The sequence below is a fragment of the Erinaceus europaeus genome, chromosome 2, assembly GCF_950295315.1.
Source record: "Erinaceus europaeus chromosome 2, mEriEur2.1, whole genome shotgun sequence".
NCBI lineage: Eukaryota > Metazoa > Chordata > Mammalia > Eulipotyphla > Erinaceidae > Erinaceus > Erinaceus europaeus.
The window spans coordinates 69,452,529-69,466,994 of record NC_080163.1 but is presented as its reverse complement, the minus strand read 5'-3'; the positions used below and the strand labels follow the sequence as shown (position 1 = coordinate 69,466,994).

Below are 14,466 nucleotides of genomic sequence, written 5' to 3'. Positions count from 1 at the left end.
TTCCACACAGGAGCCATACTCTATATATTTGTGAACTAATATCTCCAGTCATGATAGACTCTGATTCCCAGCTCCTTTTTCTCTTTCTTTCCTACTGCAATAATTATGTTTTTTTTTTCTTCAGAATTATTTTTATGCATCTTTCTTCTTATAAAGTTAAGTTGGTCTTGGGCCTCCTGATGTAGCACAGCAGTTCCCAAGGCAGATGCAAGTTGAATCTTACGAGAAAATTTTAATACACTAGCTCAGACACCACATATAAACTTAATAAAGTCAGATTGGCCCAGTGCATAAACTCCTTCTGAGGCAGTCAGTCTGTATCAAGAGCTGCATTTACTCTTCGAGGCCACAGGGGTGTAGTTCAGCATATTACTATTGAGGTGAACTGGTTCTTTCATAAGACATTTTAGAAGTATTCTATTTTTGTTTTTTCCCTAACCACATACACACATACTCATTATACTTTCTGTGTCTATCTTTCTGGCATTTCTGCTCTCCAAATCCCAGTTTTTAAAGTGTAGACTTCTCTATTACTCTTTTACCTCAGTTTTACTTTCTGAGTTACTAATGAGTTTGTAGAGTACTGGTAACCCTATTGTAAAATATTTTTCCATATTTTCTTTCTTTTTTTTTTTGAGTATAGCTGCTTACACCACTGCTTTTAATTGAAAGTCCACAACCTTAAAATACATGTGATTCTCTTCAGATTCAGAAAGTAATACTCAGTAAAATAAAATAACGTGTTCAGATTCAAAGCAAATGTTTGACTTTGGACCGGGTCATTTTTCAAGACTTATTTTCCTGTGATACTGCCCTTTTCCTGACAAATAGGAAGATTGCATATTTCTAATTTTAAAAAGGTGTAAATTCTTCATATGTAAAAATAGGGAGAAAACATTCTCAATTCCATGGTTTTTATAGGGTTGACTAAAAGCGATAGAAAACTTAGTTGTTGATTTTGAAATAAACAAATTACATCAAGGCCCCGATAAGATCAGAGGATGAACAGCAGGAAAAGACTTTATGTTGTTAACTTGCCTTAATAATAACTAATGTCTCACCTATTAATTTAGTTGTGTTTCTATATTTTCTCTTTTCTGACTCCATTCTATATGTTAAACTAGGGCAGGTTAGCTATAAAACTGAACTAGCAATAAATAATTTTAAACTCAAGGTAGTCTTTAATTAGGGCCCATTCCAGTTAGCCAGAAGGTGGCCAAACAGGTACCCTAATAGTGGCTTCTGAGTCCACTGCATATACCTTCAGGATTGTACTAAACTCCATTATTATTCATTGCTTGCCTGCTTGTCTCTAGGCCTTGATTTTCTGGCAACTGAGCACATATGGGTAGTGCTTTTTTTTTTTTTTTTTTCCAACTTTCAGTAACAATAAAAGTATCATTTAATGCCTCCTTAGTTAATTTTTTTAGGCACTCAACTGGTCACTTCAGTTGTATTTCCCCACCTAATCTGTTTTTACTTTTAGAAAGGAGAGAGCTAAATAACCTTTGAAAATGTAGTAGCCTATGAGGGTTTGCAGTTAAGTAATAAGCCTTTGTCCAAAATCACAGTGATACAAAGTATCAGAAACCTGGTGCTAACCCTCATTCTTCTGATTCTTAACCTGAATTCTTGCTTATTTTCTATTTTCCAAAGCAGTATATGTCACACATTAATTGTTTAATAAATGCTTATTGAGTTGAAAATGTAAGCCACCATTTTATTGAGAAAATTACTGGACTTATAATTAGAAGATAACTGTTTGAATTATACGTATGTCACTTTGTGACTATCATAATTCACATCACCTCTCCAGACTCCCATTTTCTTCGTCTGGAAGATGAGGGAGAGAGGGTTAAATGAGTTCTAAGATCTTTTCTAAACTCTAGCAAATAAAACCATAAGTGGTGACTACAAAAATAATTCAGAACTGCTAGCTGATGCACCAGTTATTGGGCAAATAGCTGTTGCATTATTCCAGTTGATCTTCAGTTCAGCCATAGTGGTATGATTCCATTTAGATCCAATCTAGATACGTTTTTGCAGAGCCTCTATCATTTTTCAGAATGTTTGAAAAACAAAATACATTTAGGCTGCTTACCCTGAGTTTGGAAATTTGAAATATACATAAGATGATATGAATGAGGCTGACTTTGATTACCATATAGTGGCATAGCCAGGGGCTTCAATAAAAAACAAAAATAAAACCTATAAAATTGAACTCGATATGAACCATGACAGACTTCCTTAATGTGCAGATGCTTTGGCTTTCAAGTGTATTCTTTCACTGCATTATACAAAATGTGGATAGAGTGATAAGTGAGTTTAAAAAAGATTATATAAGTGCAGTGCATGGTGGTACTGTAAAGCATTTTGCCCCAGGGAGACTCAAAATGTAAGGCAGCCTCATTTCCTTTCTTTTAAGAGCTTTTTGAACTGCATAGGGTTATCCTTGATTAGTTTGTCCGTTGATTGCTAAATTAAGATAATCTTTGTCTTTGTCTTTTTCCTTTTTGTCTTTCTTGGTGCATGGTTGTGAGAAACAGAACTCATGTTGAGGCTGTATTGAAGACACCTATCACAGGGACATGAAGTTTACCCATGTGTGAACAACTATGCTGTAGTCTGTTAACTGCCCAATAAAATGGGGTGGGGACTGGGCAGTGGCATACCTAGTTGAGTGTACATGTTACAGTGTGGAAGGTCTCCTGGTCGCCGCCTTCAAGAAAGAAGCTTCACAAGAGGAAAAGCAGTGCTGTAGGTTTCTCTCTTTTTTTACTCCCCTTTCCCTTTCCATCTCTGTAAATCAGTAGATAAATATTAAAAACAAATTTATACTATTGTTTATTTAAAAATGACATAAAAGGGATATTCTTCATCTTCATTTTAAAGGAGGTGTTATCCAAAGTGATTTTTTTTTTTGAAAGGCAAAAATAAAGGTTGAGAGATTAAGAGAGTTAGAAAAGAAAAAGAAGGGGGGAAAATAGAGAGGTAGAGGTAGATTGATTCATGAATCTGTATAGATATGTGGAACTTATTAAAGGCGCTGGGTAATTACATTGGTCTAAGGTTTAAAAACAAAACAAAACAATACAAGTTCATGTCTATGAAGCTGCCTTCTCTAGTTTCAAGGGCACAGGTCCCTGGCTCCTGCATATGGTGGGCAGTGATTTATACAGATAGCAACGGAAACAAAGTTTCAAGACAATCTGTAGACAAAGAAGGTAAGAACTGTGTCTGTATATCTTCTCCATCCCCCTTTATTTCACAGATCTCAACACTTGCAGTGCTTACCTTCTGGTTCATTCTTGAGCCAAAGAAAAAGCTACCTGAGCTCACACTACCAGTCAGTTTCACTAGTCTTTGAAGAAGGATTAACATTTGCATTATAGCCTAATTTATATACACATCTTTTCAATGTTTCTTTTGTATTTTAAAACAGTTGCTAACATGATGGATAATTAAATTGAGCACAGTCAAGCATTCTGATGCTATCAAATAAAAATTGGCTCAGGAGTCAACCTTATGTCTCATGTGACTACTAGCTGGAATTTCTCAAGTGCACCTTTTCTCTCTGCCCCATCTGAAGAAAGGAAAACATTGCTTTTGGCTAGATTTTGGGAGAAGTCATGAAAGACAAGTCACAGCCCTAGCATAGAGAACATACTGGGCATTTGGTAGTTATTATTATCACTTTATTTGCATTTTTTTCTTGCTTGAGTGTAATAAGCTTTGCTAGTGTAGGATAGCTGATACTGAAATCATCTAATGAGTTGACATCCTTCAGAATGACTTGGATAGGTTTCCCTATAAGAGAGAAAAATCATACAGTCTGTGATTCAGCCTATACAAGGCTGAGATTAGGGTAGATAAAATGCTAAATATTACTCAACTAGTAGTAGTTTTGAGGAATATTGATATTAGATAATGGGTTTAATGTTCAGTTGCCTTGCATTGGAGACTGCTAATACAGCCTTACAACATAGAGACTCAGTAAAACTTTACGTTGGGGTTAAAAAAAAAACAAAAAAAAATTACTTTGAGGGCAGAGGAGCAAAATGATTATGTAAACATACTCTTATATTCCAGTTTCAGTCCCCTGCCAGAGCTGAGCAAAAGGGGGAGATTACTCTGAAAGCTCTTGGACTGATATCTTCAAACATAAATCTTTCAGCCTCCAGTAAGCATGCTATAGGAAGAATCTAAGGCCCCCAAACTGATATGGGGTTGTTCTCTATTAGTAGTATAGATTAGTATAGAAATCAGTAATTCAGGGTTGTTACTTTTTAGGAAAGACTATAAAATTAACAAACATATTAATTACTTTCATGATAACTTGGTTTTATTGCCTTAAATTAGAGACAGTGAAAGCATTCAGAAAAGGAATGTCCATGACAGCTACTTCTCCCCACCTCCAGTCATTGTTTCTCCCCATGCTGGCCCAACTTCATGTGTCTTCTTCTTGACACTCAGCTTAGCTCCATAATCCTGGTCCCAACTGCATCTATTTCAGCTCTTCCTCCATGCTGCTTTTCCCTTAACTTCTTCCTCTGTCCCCTGGTATTTATGACCCAGAGAAAAAGGTCAGATGACAAGTTCTTCATTGTCCAGTCATCTCCCTTCTATTTTTCCTCTGGTGGATCTTTTTTTCTCTGTTGCTTGGTACCAGGCATTCTGGGAAATGTAGTTTTTTGACATCAAGTTAAATACCTTAATTCTTTGGGATTCATGTGATTCATGTTCAGGGGGAGCTGCCTGGAACCAACTTTTTAAAAAAAATTATTACTATACTTGTCAGGTGGAAATTGTGCAGAAGTCAATGTGTAGGAAAAGTTCAGAGGATAGACTGCTTCAGAGAACCTCAAGATGGAAAGAGGCCTTCCTGCAGAGCTGTCTCCTTAAACCCTATCTATATCACTCCTGGGCCAGCTTTACATTGGTTGGCTAAAACTGTCAGGTGTGATTACTTTATTAAAACACTAAAACACCTCTCACAATGTGCAGAGTATTTTCTTTGTTCTTTTAAGACTTGTCCCACTCCTATTTCCTGTATGATATTTAATTTCTTCACCACTGGCATGGAGAACACACGTACTAGTGTGGTGCAAAGTGTTCGTATTCCAGGTGCTTGTGTTCAAGGTGGTCATGGCTTCCATGTCTGTCTGGTGCTGTGTCTGTATCTACCCTTATCCCAATGTTCATTAAGCAAAGGTAACAACCTAGTAGTGAACCATCACAAGCACAGTGGGAATAACAACAATGATAAACAAGTTTTGTAGTTATTTTAGTAATATCATGTAAGGTATTGCTCGATATGTGAATGTTTTTGTCTTATTGAATTTAGAGACCACTTATTTCAGTTGCCACAGTTGACTATGTTGACTTCTGGTGATCAAGACATTGTTATGTGGTTCTAAGACACAACATGGGTAAAAAAAAAATTATGTATGAGCAAACATCAGTTATTTAGGAGTAAGCCAGTCATGTTAAGAACCGAAAGAGTTCTAATTGCTTTATTTCTAGGCCCAGAAATCTGAAAATTCAGCCAAAGCTGATTAAAGATAATTTTTACACCAATGTAAAAACACTGTGGTGAAGGGGAGGGTGGCCATTGGGCTTCCCAGCACGGCAGGGGGGTGGGGGGCTGGGGGGCAGGGGTGGGTGGTGGGACATAGTCTTTTGATGGTGGGAGTGGTGTTTAAAACACGAAAAAAAAAAAAAAAAGATGTGTGCTCACTGCTGCCCAAACTCGCACAGTAATTGTAGTCAGGTTAGAGGGAGAAGGGGAAGTGGACATAGCTATTATCCTTCTGAGTAGGGTTAACACTTCTCATTAAATAAATACTGTATAATTTTCCATCCCATTCAGGGAGAAGAACATGTCCCAGAAGAACATGTCATTGATTCATGTATGCATATACTGATCCGAGATCAGAAATGAATTTCCCATGTAGCTAAAAGGTATATATATATGGGGCTGTGTGGTGGCGCACCTGGTTGAACACATATGTTATAATGCAGGTGGGGACCCAGGTTTGAGTCCCTGGTCCCCACCTGCAGGGGGAAAACTTCACGAGTGGTGAAGCAGTGCTGCAAGAGTTTCTCTGTTTCTCTTTCTCTCTATCCCCCCCCTTCCCTCTTGATTTCTGGCTGTCTCTACCCAATAAATAAAGATAATAAATTTTTTTAAAAACGGGATATAATATATAGTTTTGTAGATCTCTTACTATGCATCTTACTTCAAAGTTAGGCATATATATTTACATATATATCCAAAACATTCTTACATATTTTCAAGATTGTTGCTGGAGTCCAGTGCCTGTACAACGGCTCTGCCTTTCCTGGTGGCTATTTTTCCTCTTTTATTTGATATGGGGGGGAGGAAAAGACAGAGATAAAGGGAAGGAGAGAACCGGGGACTGGATGACACCACACTTACAGCATTACTCCATTGTTTTTGAAGCTTTCTTCCTACAGGTGAGGACTGGGGGCTTGAACCTGGGTCCTTGATCTTTGTTATGCATACACCCTACTAGCTGTGACACCATCCAGCCACGAAAACATTTAATTTTAAAATAATTTTCTTTTCAACTTAGTGTTGGAAGTTCTTGCCATAGCAATCAGGCAGGAGAAAGGAATTAAAGGGATACAGATCAGAAGAGAAGAAGTCAAACTCTCCCAATTTGCAGATTACATGATAGTATACACAGAAAAACTTAAGGAATCCAGCAAGAAGCTTTTGGAAATAATCAGGCAATACAGTAAGGTGTCAGGCTACAAAATTAACATTCAAAAATCAGTGGCATTTTTCTGTGCAAACACTAAGTTAAAAGAAATTGAAATCCAGAAATCAGTTCCTTTTACTATAGCAACAAAAACAATAAAATATCTAGGAGTAAACCTAACCGAAGAAGTGAAAGACTTGTATACTGAAAATTATGAGTCACTACTCAAAGAAATTGAAAAAGACAAAAAGAAGTGGAAACATATTCCATGTTCATGGGTTGGAAGAATTAACATCATCAAAATGAATATACTACCCAGAGCCATATACAAATTTAATGCTATCCCCATCAAGATCCCAAGCACATTCTTTAGGGGAATAGAACAAATGCTACAAATGTTTATCTGGAACCAGAAAAGACCTAGAATTGCCAAAAGAATCTTAAGAAAAAAGAAGAAAACTGGAGGCATCACACTCCCAGATCTCAAATTGTATTATAGTGCCATTGTTATCAAAACTGCTTGGTACTGGAACATGAATAGACACACTGACCAGTGGAATAGAATTGAGATCCCAGAAGTGAGCCCCCACACCTATGGACATTTAATCTTTGACAAAGGGGAAACAGAGTCTCTTCAACAAATGGTGTCGGTAACAATGGGTTGAAACATGCAGAAGAATGAAACTGAACCACTGTATTTCACCAAATACAAAAGTAAATTCCAAGTGGATCAAGGACTTGGATGTTAGACCACAAACTATCAGATACTGAGAGGAAAATATTGGCAGAACTCTTTTCCGCATAAATTTTAAAGACATCTTCAATGAAACGAATCCAATTACAAAGAAGACTAAGGCAAGTATAAATCTATGGGACTACATCAAATTAAAAAGCTTCTTCTTCACAGCAAAAGAAACCACTACCCAAACCAAGAGACCGCTCACAGAATGGGAGAAGATCTTTACATGCCATACATCAGACAAGAGTTTAATAACCAACATATATAAAGAGCTTGCCAAAATCAACAACAAGACAACAAATAACCCCATCCAAAAATGGAGGACATGGACAGAATGTTCACCACAGAAGAGATCCAAAAGGCCGAGAAACACATGAAAAAGTGCTCCAAGTCTCTGATTGTCAGAGAAATGCAAATCAAGACAACAATGAGATATCACTTCACTCCTGTGAGAATGTCATACATCAGAAAAGGTAACAGCAGCAAGTGCTGGAGAGGGTGTGGGGTCAAAGGAACCCTCCTGCACTGCTGGTGGGAATGTAAATTGGTCCAACCTCTGTGGAGAACAGTCTGGAGAACTCTCAGAAGGCTAGAAATGGACCTACCCTATGACCCTGCAATTCCCCTCCTGGGGATATATCCTAAGGAACCCAACACACCCATCCAGAAAGATCTGTGTACACATATGTTCTTGGCAGCACAATTTGTAATAGCCAAAACCTGGAAGCAACCCAGGTGTCCAACAACAGATGAGTGGCTGAGCAAGTTGTGGTATATATACACAATGGAATACTACTCAGCTGTAAAAAAAAAAATGGTGTCTTCACCGTTTTCAGCTGATCTTGGATGGACCTTGTAAAATGTATGTTAAGTGAAATAAGTCAGAAACAGAAGGATGAATATGGGATGATCTCACTCTCAGGAAGAAGTTGAAAACCAAGATCAGAAAAGAAAACACAAGTAGAACCTGAAATGGAATTGGCATACCGCACCAAAGTAAAAGACACTGTGGTGGGTGGTAGGGGAGAATACAGGTCCAAGAAGGATGACAGAGGACCTAGTGAGGGTTGTATTGTTATATGGGAAAGTGGGGAGTGTTATGCGTGTACAAACTATTGTATTTACTGTTGAATGTAAAACATTAATTCCCCAATAAAGAAATTTAAGAAAATATGATTTTCTTTTTAAAGAACATTTTTATTAGTGATTTAATAATGATTAAAAGATGGTAAGATAACGAGTACAATTCCATACAGTTCCCACCACCAGAGTTCTGTGTCCCACCCCCTCCATTGAAAGCTTTCCTATTCTTTATTCCTCTGGGACTATGGACCCAAATTCATTATGGGGTGCAGAAGGTGGAAGGTCTGGCTTTTGTAATAGCTTCTTTGCTAGACATGGGTATTGTCATGTGGAACAATACCCCCAGCCTGTTTCTGTATTTCACTACTGGGGTAGGGCTCTGGAGAGGAGAGACTTCAGGACACATTACTGAGGTTGTCTTCCCAGTAGGATTTGCAGCTTAAGTTGTTGAAAGGTAGTAAAATGTACAGCACGACAAATTGTTAAGCCCTTTTCTAGTATAGGACCCTTTCAAGTCTCAGTTTAGTTTTTGATTAACATTTAGATCTTTCAGAAGCTGAAGAAGTAGCATTTATTTTGTTGCTCCCAATAAGACAGTTATCCTGGCAACAGAATGGGTTTAATAGGAAACAACACAAAAGGGCAGATTTGGAATGTTCTTGCTCATGGTGAGACTCATATATTTTTCTATATCAAAAGTTTTTGAGGTGAAGAAGAACCCTATTAGAGATGTAAGTCATGTTGAATTCTGTAGTTTATCAATTGTATATAGAAGGGCACTCTTCTCCTGATGTGTTAAACTTGCTTAAAGAGAGCTTTTGTAGTTTAGACTTGGAACTGGACAGTGGAAGCAGAGTAGACCTCTTATTACAAAGCTAGGCTTAGAATCTACATAACTTTTTGACAAGTTTTTAATATGTCAAATTATAATATAAATATATCAGTAAGTTATCAATTACCAAGTGTTCAAATCTTGGAAAATCTGAATCTCAACTTAGGTCTAAGCACTCTTAAGTAAATTGACCATCATATCAGTGTGGGTTCCTTTACCAAGAGCATTTCACTCTATAGGGAAAAGGTGGCTGAAGGTCTGCTACTGATGGGAAGCTTTTTGATAATTTTAACTTAATTTTATATGCCTCATATTACTATCATTTTCTGTAGTTTCATAACCCAGGACATTGAAAAACAGACATTAGAGAAAATATATGAAAAGAATCAATAAATATATAAGTCCCACCAAGACAAGCAAAAAAGTCACAGGCAGCCTGCAAAAGACAGAAGCTTCAGTGAAAGCAGTCCATCAGTGTGGGGCCTTTCAATACAGGTGCAAAATGATCAAAACTGAAATTGCCTCTGAGAATTTCACTCACAGGGACATAGCACAATCATTAATTAGAACAACAGGCATCAGTTGGCCCTCATATCATGTTCAGTAAGTGATGTTTCACTAAAGTAAAAATGAGTTAAAGTTAACATTCTTTTTTATCCTAAAGTAGACCTTTTGGATTACAGTAACTGAGGCTTGGTATACTTAGATGCTTATCATTATATGCTTATTTACTACATTAAATTCATTACCAAATGTCCTTTTCTGTCTTTCATCTTCATTTGGCTTTGTTCTTATTTAGCCATCCCCCTTCTCTTCCTTTCTAATAAATGCTAATGTGTCTTATAGCCTAAAAGTTAATCTTTCTTATGTTGATTTATGTTTTTCTTTTTTTAATTAGTGATTTAATATTGATTTACAAAATTACAAGATAGCAGGGGTACAGCTCTGTACTGTTCCCACCAGCAGAGTTCAGAATCCCCAATCCCTCCATTGTAAGCTATAGCAGTTCTCCCAAGGTTGCAGATGTGGGTCAACTATTATTTCTACAACCATCTGTCTATATTTGTATGTATTTGCCCCTCACCCCCTTTTTTAAGGTCCCATTTTGTCTTTCTAAGTCACATATATACCTATTACTACATCCAAATGCCCCTTCATTTTCCCTCCTCTCTCTCCTATTCCTGATGGAGTTGAAGTTCAGAGCCCTCTAGTCATCTTCCCCCTATCATTTCTCCCCTTTTGGGAGTATGAATCATAATTCTTTTTGGGCTGTTCTGGCTTCTTCTTCTTCTTCTTCTTCTTCTTCTTCTTCTTCTTCTTCTTCTTCTTCTTTTTTTTTTTGAGTTCTGGTTTCTGTAATTCTTCTCTGCTAGACTTGGGCACTGGTAAGTCGATCCATACCCCCACCCTGTTTCTGTCTTTCCCTTGTGGGGTAGAGATCTGGAGAGATAAGGTTACAAGACACATTAGTGAGGTCATTTGACCAGGGAAATCAGGATGGACTCATGATAGCTTCTGCAACATGGTGAATGAAAAGTGGTAAGGTATAAAGCAGAGCAAAATGATTAATGAGGGGTTAGGTGGTTGCGCACTTGATTAAGTGCTCACATAACAGTGTGCAAGGACCCAAGTTCAAGCCTCTGGTCCCCACCTGCAGGGAGAAGACTTCACAAGCGGTGAAGCAGGGCTGCAGGTATCTCTCTCCCTCTCTATCTCTCCTCCCCTCTCAATTTCTCTCTCTGTCTCTATCCAGTAATAATGTTAATGATAACAACAACAACAACAACAACAACAATAATAATAGATTAATGAACAGGAAACATAAAGAAGAAGAGCAGATGAGAACAGGGATTTTAGGGTGGAAAGAAGCTAGGAAGTCCATTTTAGACATGCTCCTAGGAGCCTACAACTATCGTAGTTTTTTGCTTGAGATTGATAGTTAACATGAAGTTGAACAAAAATATTACTTGAGAAGATGGTGTCAGAGAAAAGAGCTAATAAATTGGATTAGAGTAGAGAGTAGCTCTCATTCTTGAAAAAAAAAAATCTATGAATAAAATTAACTATTTACACTATCAACCTGACCCAGGGAATATATATATAGATATTTAGCACAAGATCCTGTGTTATTCTGAGTCCCTACTGGTCTGAGTTCACAGTTCATAGTACAGCTAGGAACATTGCAGGTTTCACTAATTTCAGGACTATTCTTCTTCAAGTAGCTTTGCATGATGACCCAGCCTCCTTTTGGAAACTGGGGCAGTCCCTACCATTGCTGCTTTATGGTGAGTGCAAGGACCTGTGAGGGCCCATGGGAGGGCTTATTATGACATTTCTGATGGAAGTGACCATTAATGGTCAACTATATAATGCTGCACTTGAATTGACACCTATATTTTGTCCTTGGTTGGTTCAAACAGCTAAACCAACAGATTCCAGTGAGCAATTTCTGTCCATTCCTCCTACAATATTTTGCCAGACCTATCATTTGCATTTTTCATATGTATTTATTTACATGTAGAGCTGCTTTTCACTGAGTAATAGTCAAAATGCTGACCCCATCAGAGCGGTATAATCACTTAGAAATACTGCAGTGGTTTTAAATTCTGATGTAATGCATCACAGACTATAAGAGCTGAATGATCCTAATGCTGTCTTTTTCAGAAGTACCTTTGGGAAGACATCTTGAATGTATCTAAATCCTTGCTATGCTCACCCCAGTTTTCCATCAACATCACTGTATCACTTCAGGCTCAACCTGACGCTGTTGACTAGCTACGGAAGAAGGGCAAACGCTAGAAGAAGAAGAACTGTATCACTGTGCTGGAGTAGTTTTGATAGGCATGTCCAAGGAAGTTGGTAATATCCCTTAAATTGAAAACTGGATATTTTCTTTGTGAAATTCTCAGAGGCAAGGGAAACATCTTTGACAGTAGCTTACTCAGATCTTGGCATTAAATCATTTCTTTCCATAATGACATAAGGAAGTGATGTTTTGGGTCACCACTGACATATTGTTTATGCGTTTAGCCTACTCAGTGAATCTGCCAGCATGGAGTACACGTTTTGACTTTAACTTCCTGTCATCAAGAGAGCAGCTAGTATTTCCTACTTAGTTAAGGGAATATGCCCCTATTTGTAGGCAATTCCTCTTAGCATTTGGTGTGGTACACAGCTTACAAAATTTTTCACTCTCATCAGTTAATTGCTAGAATGTTTTTATTTCACACAAACTCAGCTTATGTCTTCTTTCTTGGAAAACACTATTAAAGCTTCAGCCTGTGAAAATATGGAAAAACTCTATTATCTTTCCTCATTCTGAAAAAATGCAAATCACAGATAGTCAAGAAGTCGATTGCTAGTTTAATTTCAACACTTTCAAAGTGGTAATCATATTTCTAGTTATTACTGTCAAACTTATAAATTATTAAAGGTCTATGTTTGTGATTTTTTTTTTCATTCTGCCTTATCCAAATTGATTGTCATGTGGTAAAAATTTAATTTACTTCTGACTTTCTCATTGCTTTAAAATGTTTGCACAATGCAAATTATTGTATTAAAATTTGGATGCAGTGTCATCATGAGAGTGCTCAAGGAAACTCAAATTAAAACCTCCCAAGCATCTATTCTTTGCTTCTGGAATGTGTAGATTTTTCTACTTGGTTTCTGGAAGTTAAATGAATAAGTATTCAAAGATTGCATATTATACTTTAGCTATAAAAATTTCACTAAAATACAGTCTTATAGGGTAAACTGCCACAAGAAAATTTGTTCAACTTTTTTTTTTTCTTTTATGATAGAAACCAGAAGAGGAGGGGAGGGAAAAGAGATGCACCTACAGCACTACTGCGCCATTTGTGAGGCTCGGCTCCTGTGGGTGGGGCTGGGAACTTGAACCCATTTGGTAATCTGTCAGCTCTGCAGGGTGTGCCACCATCTGATCCTTGTCCAGAATTTCAGTTGGGCTGTTTTAAGTTGTTTTTTAATGTTGAGCTACGAATAACAGTTGACAGGAACGATTTTGTGTTTAAAATTTGGTGACAATTTCAGCAATATTCATTTTAGTCAGCTTCAACTTCTCTGATGTGTTTGTATATTGGGGTGTATATAATAAGCCATTGAGATAATTTATAGGGGGTGGGGCGGTAGCGCAGCAGGTTAAGCGCACGTGGCGCAAAACGTTAAGGACTGGAGTAAGGATCCCGGTTCAAGCCCCCGGCTCCCTACCTGCAGGGGAGTCGCTTCACAGGCAGTGAAGCAAGTCTCCAGATGACTGTCTTTCCTTCTCTCTGTCTTCCCCTCCTCTCTCGATTTCTCTCTGTCCTGTCCGACGACGAACGACATCAGCATCAACATCAACTATAATAATCATAACAAGGCTACAACAACAAGGGCAACAAAAGGGGGAAAAAATGGCCTCCAGGAGCAGTGGATTCATGGTGCAGGCACTGAGCCCCAGCAATAACCCTGGAGGCAAAAAAAAAAAGATATAATTTATAAAAATAGAATGAATAAATAAAGTGGATTACCTACAGTGAATCTTAGCACTGGATCAGAGAAGGAAACATACATAACTGGAAGGGAAAAGATTCTTTTCCGATCTTTATTTTCAGTGTGCTTTTCTTCCTGGCTCAGTCTTTTTAGAAATATTCCAGATTCTCCACTGCTTTCATGCTTGCCATTTACTCTTTCTGATCTCTTCTCAGGGCCATCTTCTTTAGGCACCATCTCTATCTCGCCTTTTTGAAAGCACGTTAGTCTAATTCTACTCTGAATTACATTCTTCACCTATACAGCATCACATCCTTGAAAAACCACCTGAGTGGAGTCCATCTCCCGGTCTCCTTATTATGAATCTCTTTGGGCCTTGAAGCTGCTTCTTTCACTCCTTTAGGGCATTTTGTTGAATATCATGTTGTGAGGGACAGTTCTTTCTGTATAATACTTAACAGTATGAAATAGCTGTTTTTGATAAACTAGTTGCAAAAGAAAGAAACCTTAGAAAAGGGACAAGATCCACCAAATAGTACCATACAGAGAAAAACATATTGTCTCAGGTCCACATTCTCACTTTGAACTATAAAGTA

General features: G+C 37.6%; 1 protein-coding gene across 6 annotated transcripts in view; it reads left to right on the top strand.

Moving 5' to 3' along the window:
- Positions 1-14,466, top strand: part of UNC5D (unc-5 netrin receptor D) — a 704,674-nt gene that overhangs the window by 98,245 nt on the left and 591,963 nt on the right. The window lies entirely within an intron of this gene.